This window comes from Bubalus bubalis, chromosome 3, assembly GCF_019923935.1.
Source record: "Bubalus bubalis isolate 160015118507 breed Murrah chromosome 3, NDDB_SH_1, whole genome shotgun sequence".
NCBI lineage: Eukaryota > Metazoa > Chordata > Mammalia > Artiodactyla > Bovidae > Bubalus > Bubalus bubalis.
Window position 1 is genome coordinate 77,204,270 of NC_059159.1, and position 11,645 is coordinate 77,215,914.

General features: G+C 37.1%; 1 long non-coding RNA gene across 3 annotated transcripts in view; it reads right to left on the reverse strand.

Annotated features, from left to right (window-relative positions):
- The window catches only part of LOC123332759, a 91,840-nt gene extending 80,661 nt beyond the window's left edge, over nucleotides 1-11,179 (reverse strand). For 2 of the 3 annotated variants that reach the window (XR_006549774.2, XR_006549772.2), the window contains exon 1: nucleotides 10,876-11,179. This is a non-coding gene — a long non-coding RNA (uncharacterized LOC123332759). The remainder of the gene's footprint in view (nucleotides 1-10,875) is intronic. The other variant, XR_006549773.2, reaches the window with a different exon arrangement.
- Between the last annotated feature and the right edge of the window lie 466 nt (nucleotides 11,180-11,645).

Consider the following 11,645-nt stretch of genomic DNA (forward strand, 5'->3'; position numbering starts at 1 on the left):
GAAGGAGGCCACCATTACCACCACTACCCCTATCATAGTTTGGCCCCAGGCCAAACTCAGGCAGGGAACACAACTCCACCCATCAGCAGAAAATTGGATTAAAAATTTACTGAGCATGGCCCTGCCCACCAGAACAAGATCCAGTTTTCTCTACAGCCAGTCCTTCCCATCAGGAAACTTCCACAAACCTCTTATCCTCATCCATCAGGGGCAAACAGAATGAAAACCACAATCACAGAAAACTAACAAAACTGATCACATGGATCACAACCTAGTCTAACTCAAAGAAACTCTGAGCCATGCCATGTAGGCTCACCCAAAAAAGAACGGGTCATGGCGGAGCATTCTGACAAAACGTGGTCCACTGAAGAAGAGAATGGCAAAACACTTCAGCATTCTTGCCTTCAGAACCCCATGAACAGTATGAAAAGGCAAAAAGATATGACACTGAAAGATGAACTCCACAGGTCAATAGGTGCCCAATACCCTACAGAGATGAGCAGAGAAATAGCTCCAGAAGGAATGAAAAGGCTGAGCCAAAGCAGAAACAATGCCCAGCTGTGGATGTGTCTGGTGGTGAAAGTAAAGTCCGATGCAGTAAAGAACAATATTGCATAGGAACCTGGGATGTTACGTCCATGTCAAGGTAAATTGGAAGTAGTCAAACAGGAGATAGCAAGAGTGAACATTGACATTTTAGAAATCAGTGAACTAAAATGGACAGGAATGGGCAAATTTAATTCAGATTACCATTATATCTATTACTATAGGCGAGAATCCCTTAGAAGAAGTGGAGTAGCCATCATAGTCAATGAAAGAGTCCAAAATGCAGTATTTGGGTACAATCTCTAAAACAACAGAATGATCTCTGTCTTCAAGGCAAACCATTCAATATCACAGTAGTGCAAATCTATGCCCCAATCACTAAAGCTGAAGAAGCTAAAGTTGAATGGCTCTATAAAGACCTACAAGACCTTTCAGAACTGACACCATAAAAGGATGTCCTTTTCATCATAAGGGACTGGAATGCAAAATTAAGAAGTCAAGAGATACCTGGAGTAACAGGCAAATTTGGCCTTGAAGCACAAAATGAAGCAGGGAAAAGGCTAACAGAGTTTTGCAAAGAGAATGCACTGGTCATAGAAAACACCCTCTTCCAACAACACAAGAGAAGATTCTATACATGGACATCACCAGATGGTCAATATCGAAATCAGATTGATTATATTCTTTCTAGCTGAAGATGGAGAAAGTCTCTACAGTCAGCAAAAACAAGACTGGGAGCTGTCTGTGGCTCAGATCATGAACTCCTTATTGCCAAATTCAGACTTAAATTGAAGAAAGTAGGGAAAACCACTAGGTCATTCAGGTTTGATGTAAATCAAATTCCTTCCAATTATACAGTGGAAGTGACAAATAGACTCAAGGGATAAGATCTGATAGAATGTCTGAAGAACTATGGATAAAAACTAATGTCATGAGACATTATACAAGAGGTAGTGATGAAAATCATTCCCAAGAAAAAGAAATGCAAAAAGCCAAAATGGCTGTCTGAGGAGGTCTTACAAATAGCTGAGAAAAAGAAGAGAAGTGAAAGGCAAAAGAGAAAAGGAAAGATATAGCCATCTGAATGTAGAGTTGCAAAGAATAGCAAGGAGAGATCAGAAAGAATTTGTCAGTGAACAATGCAAAGAAAGAGAGGAAAACAATAAAATGGGAAATACTAGAGATCTCTTAAAGAAAATCAGAAATACCAAGGGAACATTTCATGCAAAGATGGGCACAATAAAGGACAAAAATGGTATGGACCTAACAGAAGCAGAAGATATTAAGAAGAGCTGGTAAGAATACACAGAAGAACCATACAAAAAAGATCATAATGACCCAGATAACCACGATGGTGTGATCACTCAGCTAGATACAGACAGCTTGGAGCATGAGGTCAAGTGCGCCTTAGGAAGCATCACTAAAAACAAAGCTAGTGGAGGTGCTGGAATTCCAGTTGAGCTATTTTAAATCCTAAAAGATGATGCTGTTAAAGTGCTGCACTCGATATGCCAGCAAATATAGAAAACTCAGCAGTGGCCAGCACTGGAAAAGGATTGGAAATTCATTCCAATCCCAAAGAAAGGCACTGCCAAAAAACGTTCAAACTACCACACAATTGCACTCATCTCACACGCTAGCAAAGTAATTCTCAAAATTCTCCAAGTGAGGCTTCAACAGTACATGAACCATGAAATTCCAGATGTTCAAGCTGGATTTAGAAAAGGCAGAGAAACCAGAGATCAAATTGCCAACATCCAATGGATCATAGAATAAGCAAGAGAGTTAAAGAGAGGTCCAGAAAAACATCTACTTCTGCTTCATTGACTATGCTAAAGCCTTTGACTATATGGATCACAAAAAAAAAAAAAAAAAAAAAAAAAAAAACTTGAAAATTCTTCAAGAGATGGGAATGCCAGACCACCTTACCTCCCTCCTGAGAAACCTGTATGCATATCAAGAACAACAGTTAGATCCAGACATGGTTCTAATGAACTGGTTCAAAATTGGGAAAGGAGTACATCAAGGCTGTACTGAAGACACTTGAGAGTCCCTAGGACTGTGAGATCAAACTGGTAAATCCTAAAGGAAATCAATCCTGAATATTCATTAGAAGGACTGATGCTGGAACTTGAGCTCTAATATTTTGGCTACCTGATCTGAAGAGTCAACTCATTAGAGAAGCCTCTCATGCTGGGAAAGATTGAAGGCAGGAGGAGAAGGGGACTACAGAGGATGAGATGGTTGGATAGGATAACTGACTCAATGGACATGAGTTTGAGCAATCTCTGGGAGATGGTGAAGGACAGAAAAGCCTGGTGTGCTGCAGTCTGATGGTCACAAATAACTGGGCACAACTGAGCAACTGAACAACAAGAACAAGGTCAACTTGACTTGCTTTTAAAGACCATTTTCATCCAAAAATGGACTCTTAATCACCTTACCATATTCAGAACTTAGAAATGACTAAAGGAAAACAGGGATCAGTTTTGCAGAGAGATGTTCCTCAGTAATAAGTGAAACTCACAGGCATTAGCTCTTGACATTTGCTCTTTTTTTTTTAATAATGTCACATCTTATTTTGAGCATAACAAAATCCACAGTAGTTTGACATAAACTTTATGCATATATATATTAAACTTTATTTATTTTAAAAGTGTCATTTTATTGTATTCCATGGTACTCATGGAGGTAAAAAAGAAAAAACATTGTACACAGGAGTATTTTAGAAAGAGAGTTAAACCAATTTTGCATCAGTAGGCCTTCGATGAACCACATACATTTAGCAATTCTTTTGGTCATGTCCAAATTAACTGGGCCATAAGTAAGATATATAGATTAATGGAGAAATATAGAAGAGGAAGAAAAGCAAATTTGTTCTTTCTGTAGTCTACAATTGTTAATGCTTTGTATTGAGAGTTAAAGACCTTATTATGTTCATTTATGTGACTGTTTCAGTTTTTTTTTTTTAACTGCAATAGCATTTACCTCTAAAACATTAAATATCAAAATTTGCTACCTGAAAACTTTCAGATACTTCAAGGTATGCATGTGGCATATAAATAAGTATGCCCAAGCTCTTTTCCTTTTCTCTTTCAATTTGCCTACATCTGAGTAAGTTCCCACAACTAAAAGATAATATGACAGTAAATGTCTGCTTTATTTTTCTATTTTATATTATTTTATAGATTAAAATAGTTTTATAATCCTTATGATACTTTTCAGTTGAGCAGGGTGACAATAGTGTTGCATAAAATCATCTCTAGAGGTGTTTGGGCTTTTACTCTTATGGTCGCAGCTTCAAATTTCCCCAGTTGTCTGTCTCATAAAATATTTAACTGGAATCAGGTGCAGTAATAAGTTGAACTTCTGTTTGAATGACATACAGTGATTCAATCCAGAACAAAATCATATTCAATTCATTAAACTGAAGAAAGCTTTTTCAACTCTCCAAGTCCATAATATAAATCCAGCAGATATGCACTCTAAATTCAGCTGTTTCTTTGACCTTTTCTTGTTTGTCCAAGACTCCAAATGATTGGGTTATACGCAATGATCTCTCATTGTGGCAATATATTAATGGAAAGCACATGACTAGGAAAGGATAAAATTGAAGAAGGGAATAAAAGAAGTAAAAATTGCATCCCTCATTGATGCAACACCATTTAACATCTCAGTTCAAAAACTTCCACTTTACCTTGTTTTCACATCCTTTAGGCTAATGTTACTGATAACATTACAATATAGCTCCTATTAAGCAGGCATGCTTTGCTTTCTTTGCTTGATCCATCACAAATATTTTTGCCTAAATTTTGAAATTCCAACACTGTGAAATGTACAATTCCAAGCCATGGATGCAACATGAAATAGCTTTTCACCACAATCACTATATATCATGCTAGTGGGATAACTGAATAGCTTTGGCCTTTAAGTTATGGCCCATGAGTATACTAAAATGAATGCTATTATGAGGAAAATAGAAATGATGAATATTTGCAATAAAAACAACAGAAAAGCATGAGCCCCACCACCCTGTCAGGTTAAATTTATATGTCTGATTTTCTTATGGAGAGGGGAAATACGAATATTCACTTATTCAGTGCTGAATATTCCCCACTTGTTCCTGGGGTACTCTCCCTCTGATTTTGTGCACAGCAAGCTTGGCTTTCATCAGTGGTTGGTTTTCATCGACAGGTGCTCATTCCATCCCTAAAGATTTTTTGTAAATGTGTTCGCTTATTTGATTTGGAGTTTGTGCCTCTAAGAAGAAATGAGGGAGCTTACCCTCAGAATCTGAAGTCTTTGAAAGCAACAAAGGAAAATAAAGTTGCTATAATCTCATGGGAACACCAAAATGCCTATTGGATGTCTTTTTCATTTCTCATTTCCTCAGAAAATAGATACAATCATTTCTTAGATTGTCTTTCTCTGATTTTCAATGAGAAAATTTAAATACTTGAGATCAAGTACTGGTTTTAAACTGAGGAACTCCTTGAATATTATCCTCCCAAGTAATGGTAGGTTTGAATAGCTGACATGATTGCCCCCAAAATGGTTCTGTTTGGATGTTTCTTTGGAGTGCATAGCTTTTACATGTCTATTTAGTTTTGATACTCTACTTCTGAATAGAATTGAGGTGGACTATTCTGCCTCAATTTTTCACACTGGCAAAATCAGACCCAATTGGATAATCCTAGGTATTACAGAAAATTTAAAGGCCATATGGTTCAGTTTACTATCAAGATTAAACATTACCTCTACTACATACTCAGCAAGTAATTATATAACCTCTACTTGTATAATCAACCTGGCAATAAACACAATCCTCTTTTAATGGTTAAATATTAACACCTCAGTGATAACAGCTAGATAGATGTTTAATCACTCATGGCTCTACCATTACCACCACTGTGGGATACTCAAAAGATTGAATTCAAGTCTTTCAAATGAGACAGAGTGAGAGAAAAAAAAGAAAAAAGCTTCTTTACTGCCAATTCTCACTGGACAAACAGGAAGTTTGCTCTAGAAAAGGGATATTGAAGGATATAGATGTTCTTAAATAAGTTGAGCATATGTACATTTAAGGCCCAAGGTAAGAGCCAGACTCAGTAATGAAATGAGAATTTAATGTATTTTAAATGTCTTAATGTGCAAAGGCATTCATTACAGAAAATGGTGGGAGAAAAAAAAATAGTACTTACCATTAGAAGTAAAGGATCCTTAGACCTCGCCGAACTGGATAATTCAAAAATTTTTATAAAGGAATATAGATATAGGATGTGGAAATTCTCACAGCCTGATTAAGGTGATTAATTAACTTGAATATCATAATTGGAATTTAATATTGGTATAAGTTTGGTATTAGCAGGTACTATTTGTATGCATGTATGTACATGATATATGTATGTATCTTTATACATAAAGAAACTCTAGAAAATCATTTTATTTCTTATTCACTGAAATATTCCATTAATTTAACTTAAGCAATTCATTGTGTTTTTAAATTTCAGCGATAATACCCAGCTTTGGATCTCACTGATTTAAACAGTTCCTGACCGACACTTCCGGTACTTGGAGTTCACAGGTCACTCAAACAGCATCCAACAAAAACAAGAGAAAAATAAATGTCATATTAATGCATATATGTGGAATCTAGAAAAATGGCATAGATGAACCTATTTGCAAAACAGAAATAGAGACACAGACATAAAGAACAAATCTATGGACACCAAGGAGGGATGGGGGTGGGTGGGATGAGTTGGGAGATTGAGATTGACATATATATGTTACTCTGTATAAAATAGGTAACTAATGAGAACCTACTTTATAGAAAAGGGAACTCTACTCAATGCTCTGTGGTGATAAAGAGGAGATATACCTGTATCTGTAGCCGATTTACTTTTCTGTACAGAAGAAATTAACATGACCATAAAGCAACTAAATTCCCAATTAAAAATATTACTACTAATACCAAAAAAAAAAAAAAGCAGCATGTCTGATCACTGGTCTGTCCTTCCTTAAATTCTTAAAGGAATTACAAAATTTGTTACTTTTATGGTAGCTCTCCCATGTTGGAGCGAGTACTGACACTAAATTTCACTAAAATTCAAAGAAAAGTTCTTCAGAGAGAATCTTCCAAGAATGGGGTCTATGAAACACATTCAGAACATTCCCCCAGAAAAAAAAATAGGAGTAAACTGTTTTAATCATTATTTTGAATATCCTACAAGTTACCCTAATACATCTAAAACTCACAAGACTAATATTCTTAAAGCACTGGTATGTTCGGCATAAAGGAGAAAGATATGGAACATTAAGATGTTTAAAAGTATACATTATAAAAGCAAGATCAATATAAAGAGTTGTAATTATGGCTTGGAATGTATTTTTGAGATATTTTTGTACAAACGGAGAATACCTTGCCATGAATAACTAGAGCCAGTTTTGGGTTCTCTTCGACCTTGACTAGATTTGTTTGCTGTCAATCTTGATAGACTTTCCTCCTGGGGTATCCAGCTGTTATACCCTTCACTGGGCAGTTGGTTACCTTAGCATCTTCCTTTGTTATAGTAAGTAATTATGAAAATATAAAACAGAAGTGTATTCCTCTAATCTACTCTCATGTACAAAGCACACCATTATTTTAACACATATTGGAAGAATGATAATCCAGCTATACTTCAAAACATCAGTGATGGAAGCTCACAGTTCAGAAGGCAACAAAGTTCATCACTGGATATTTCTATTTTTCTCAATATGGGACTGAAGCATGTTTCCATGTTACTTTCCTATGTAGAACTTCAGGAACTAGACATGACAACATTCAGTTAGCTAAAGGTATCTATCAGCTTCCCTTCCACATCATGTGTCTCTCTCTTTTCCAAATCTTTCAGCAATTGTAGATGAGGTAAGTTTCTGGTGTCCCTTCACTAGTACCTTACCTTCTCCTCTGCTGCTGCTGCTGCTGCTAAGTCGCCTCAGTTGTGTCCGACTCTGTGCGACCCCATAGATGGCAGCCCACCAGGCTCCCCCGTCCCTGGGATTCTCCAGGCAAGGAACACTGGAGTGGGTTGCCATTTCCTTCTCCAATGCATGAAAGTGAAAAGTGAAAGTGAAGTCACTCAGTCATGTCTGACTCTTAGCGACCCCATGAACTGCAGCCTACCAGGCTCCTCCGCCCATGGGGTTTTCCAGGCAAGAGTACTGGAGTGGGGTGCCATTGCCTTCTCTGGCCTTCTCCTCTAGATAAGCTCTAATTAGTAACTCAGTTACAAACTATACCCTCTTGCAAGTAAAGAAACATCTTATAATTTAGTAGTGCTCATTTCATTTTTTCAGTTGTGTCCAACTCTTTGAGACTATTTGGACTGTAGCCCACCAGTCTTTTCTATCCATGGGATTTCCCAGGCAAGAATTCTGTAGTGGGTTGCCATTTCCTCCTCCAGCGGATCTTCCTGGCTCAAGGATTGAACCCATGTCTCCTGCATTGCAGGCAGATTCTTTACCTCTGAACCATTGGGGAAGCCCTAATCTGGTAGTGGGCAGATAATTTTTGCACTGCCCAAAAGAGCATATATTAATACATATTAGCTCAGGAACCTGGGAACAAAGAAGTGAATTTTCATTTTTTTCTCTGCCATTCACACTGCATTTGACTTGAAGAAAACTCTGTATTATCCCAAGATTCTAGGAAATTATTAAATTTTTGATAAGGTATTATACTAAAGCTCTTTGACATTCAGGGATAAATCATGTCAAATAGTTACAAAGTAATGATGGTAAAGGTAATGATTTCTATTCAGCTTTTGAAGGAAGAATTTAAAACGGTGTCAGCAAGTTGATATCAGTGTTTCTTTCAAGTACTCAGAAATTGTTGCCAAAATTTTAGGAGCTCTGCTTGATGAAATTCTTATCTAGAAGCCTAGCATATATTGAAATTCTGAATGATACTTTCATTGACTGCTGTTTCAAGTGTTAATTTCACTGGCTTTGCATTTCCCATTTCTACCTCTTTTTGCTACTTCAGTACTAATGCTGAACTCATTTACAATGTATTGTTAACTTCATTAAAATTTCATGAAATGGCAGGATAGTTGGGTAAGCCATGGAGACAACTTAGTTTGCTTTCCCATTTTCTGATCAAGTAAAGTAGCTCTGAAGAAATCCTTTGTATCGAACACTTAACACATAAAGTAAATATAATGCATGCTTATGTTACTTTAACTAATATCTCTGCATGTTAAGTAATATCTGAGGACAATCTCATATGAGCTTTAATCTCACTGACAAGTAAAATACTTAGGAAAAGCCAACTAAGATTAATGCAAGTCATTTCTTCTCCACAAATCACACATCCTTCATAATGCAGTAAAATAGTTCTAAATTATAAATTCGACTATATAAGTCCTTTGTACAAATCTCTAAAGAACAAAGTTTAAAGTCAAGTCTATGGATATTTAACCTTCAGAGATGAAAGAGGAGAAGAACTGACAGCCTACACACCAAAAATTTCAGCAAGACTACTGTTTTCCCTGACTAAAGACAAAGGTAAGTAAAAGTCATACTGAATTCTTTCACTTTGAACAATTTAATTACAGTAAAATTTGCTCTGCACTAGAATGTTTTCAGCTTTGTTATTAATGACTACCTAAGCAAGCTACAACAGATTAATCCACTGGAATTGCACGTACTTTTCTGAATGAAATTTCAGAGTAAAAAAGCCAGTGAGAATTAGGGAACACCAGCCTTTTCAATGCAATGGTCTCATAGGAGACAAACTGTTGAAGCATGGATCTTGTTTGAAGAGGACCGAGAGAATTAGACTGATGTGCACAACTTACATGTTTGGAATCTTTGAAATAATTCCCATTTTGAAGGGGCAACAAAAATTGGAACACAGAAAAATAGAAGACAAATGCCCCAGGAGTCACTAAAAGAACATCCAATATCTGCTATAATCCACAATATATAGCAATAATAAATAGAGCGCTACGTTTTTCTACTTTGAGACCAGCGTTGGGCACAGGGTTGGAAGACTTAGAGGAACAGAGAAATCATACCACTACACACAATTGCAGACATGTTTTGCTTAAACACCTAATGTTAAGTGTACTCAATCTTAATCTTGAATTCTTTTAGCTGTCTTACAAGTTATGTGCAATAAGTATCTATACATAATACCCTTTTAAGACATTTCCGTATCCTAATTCCTAGAACCAGTAAATATGCTACCTTTTATGGCAAAAGAGCTTTTGCTGGTGTAATTAACTATCTTGAGATAAGGAGACTATCCTGACCCTCATAAGTTAAGAGAAAAGGAGGAGGGCCAGAGTCGGACACACCTGTTGATGCCACAAGCTTGGCTTTGAAAATGGAGGAGGGGATTAGTTGCCAAGGAATTCAGGCAGTCTCCAGCAATAGCAAAAAGCGAAGGGACAGATTTTCTTTTATAACCACCAGAAAAGAAATACACATACAGCGCCACGGACACTTTAATTGTAGCTCAGTGAAGCCACTTTAGACTGCTGACCTACAGAATCGTAAGATAATAAATTGGTGTTATTTTAAGCCATTACATTTATGATAATTTGTTACACTGGTAATATAAAACTAACACAATGGTATAACATCACTGGCAAGATGAAATCCAAACTTTCTACCATAAACTTCAAGCCCTTCCAGGCTTCCCAATACCAGTTTCTTTATTCACATCTTCCAATACTCTCTGATAAGCACTTACTCTCTAATAATATTAAACTACTGCACTTCCTAGGTTTTATTTTTTTTATTAAACTTCATATTTCAAATTGTAGGTTCACATGGGACTGTAATAAATAATACAGAGAAATCTATCATACTCTTTGCCCAGTTGTCTCAAAATTTTTGTCCTATAATCTTTCAGAATTAGAGTACAGTATCACAGAGAAGATACTGACATTGTTACAGTTTGAGGACAAAAACTCCATCTTGAAAGTAATTAAGCCCAAAGATAGAACTTGGGCACTTGAAGACCTTGTAAACTTCTCAACTAAAATACTCTGTAATTATCATCCTACTTTCAGGCTTCTTCTTATGCAAAATAATAAATGTTATTCTTAAGGCCTTTTTTAATTTGAGTTTTATGTTATTTGCAACCCAAAGCATCCTAACTGCTTCAAGTTTTAGCACAGCTTTAACCTATCTTTGTAGTGCAAATGGATAATAAAACTGCGTAGGTGAGAAATACTTGTCAGCAGCCCCAACTTAACCAAGAGAAGTGAGGTCACAAGGCAAATCACTGCCACCAAAATTGAAGAGACCAGCAAATTAATGCAAAGAACCATAACTTACCAAAGCAGAAATCCATAAGCTGAAACCTCTGCAGGAATCCATGCCATGATAGGGAAATCAGAACTGAATTGGTTAGGAGGGTCAGAGTAGACAACTCTGAGAATAACAAACTCTGGATAACTCATTCATGGGGTGGGGTGAATTTTGGGGGGTTTTACCTTCTAGATTTGCACCAGGTTCTCACAAAGGAAATTGGAGGAAAATCCCCTGCCGCTACTGCAAGAGGTAGGGAAGGCCCACCATTTTGAAATACTCCAGAGCATTTTGTTCTTCTTAACAAGGTTTCCCCTCAAGAGAAACTATTAACTAGACTCCAGCCTGCAGGTGTTTTATCTCAGCCTAGCTGACCTATGCAACCCTCTTCTCACAGCTGACTCTAATTTCTACAGGGATAAATGGAAATACACAGCTTCAGGGATTTACCCTGTGGCTCGGGTGGTAAAGAATCTGCCTGTAATTCAGGAGACAGAAGAGACACAAGTTCAATCCCTGGATCAGGAGGATCCCCTGGAGGAGGGAATGGAAACCCACTCCAGTATTCTCACTGGGAAAATCCCATGGATGGAGGAGCCTGGAAGTCTACAGTCCATGGCACTGCAAAGAGCCAAACACGACTGAAGCCACTGAGCACGAGCATGAGATTCATCTAGCCTTCCATGGGGGAGAAGGAAAACACCCAGCTTCAGTCCACTCTGGCCATCCTGTCCCACCTAAGATGCTGGTGAGGGGACTGAAAATCACTGGTTAAGTTCATAGTCAAAGGTACAGGC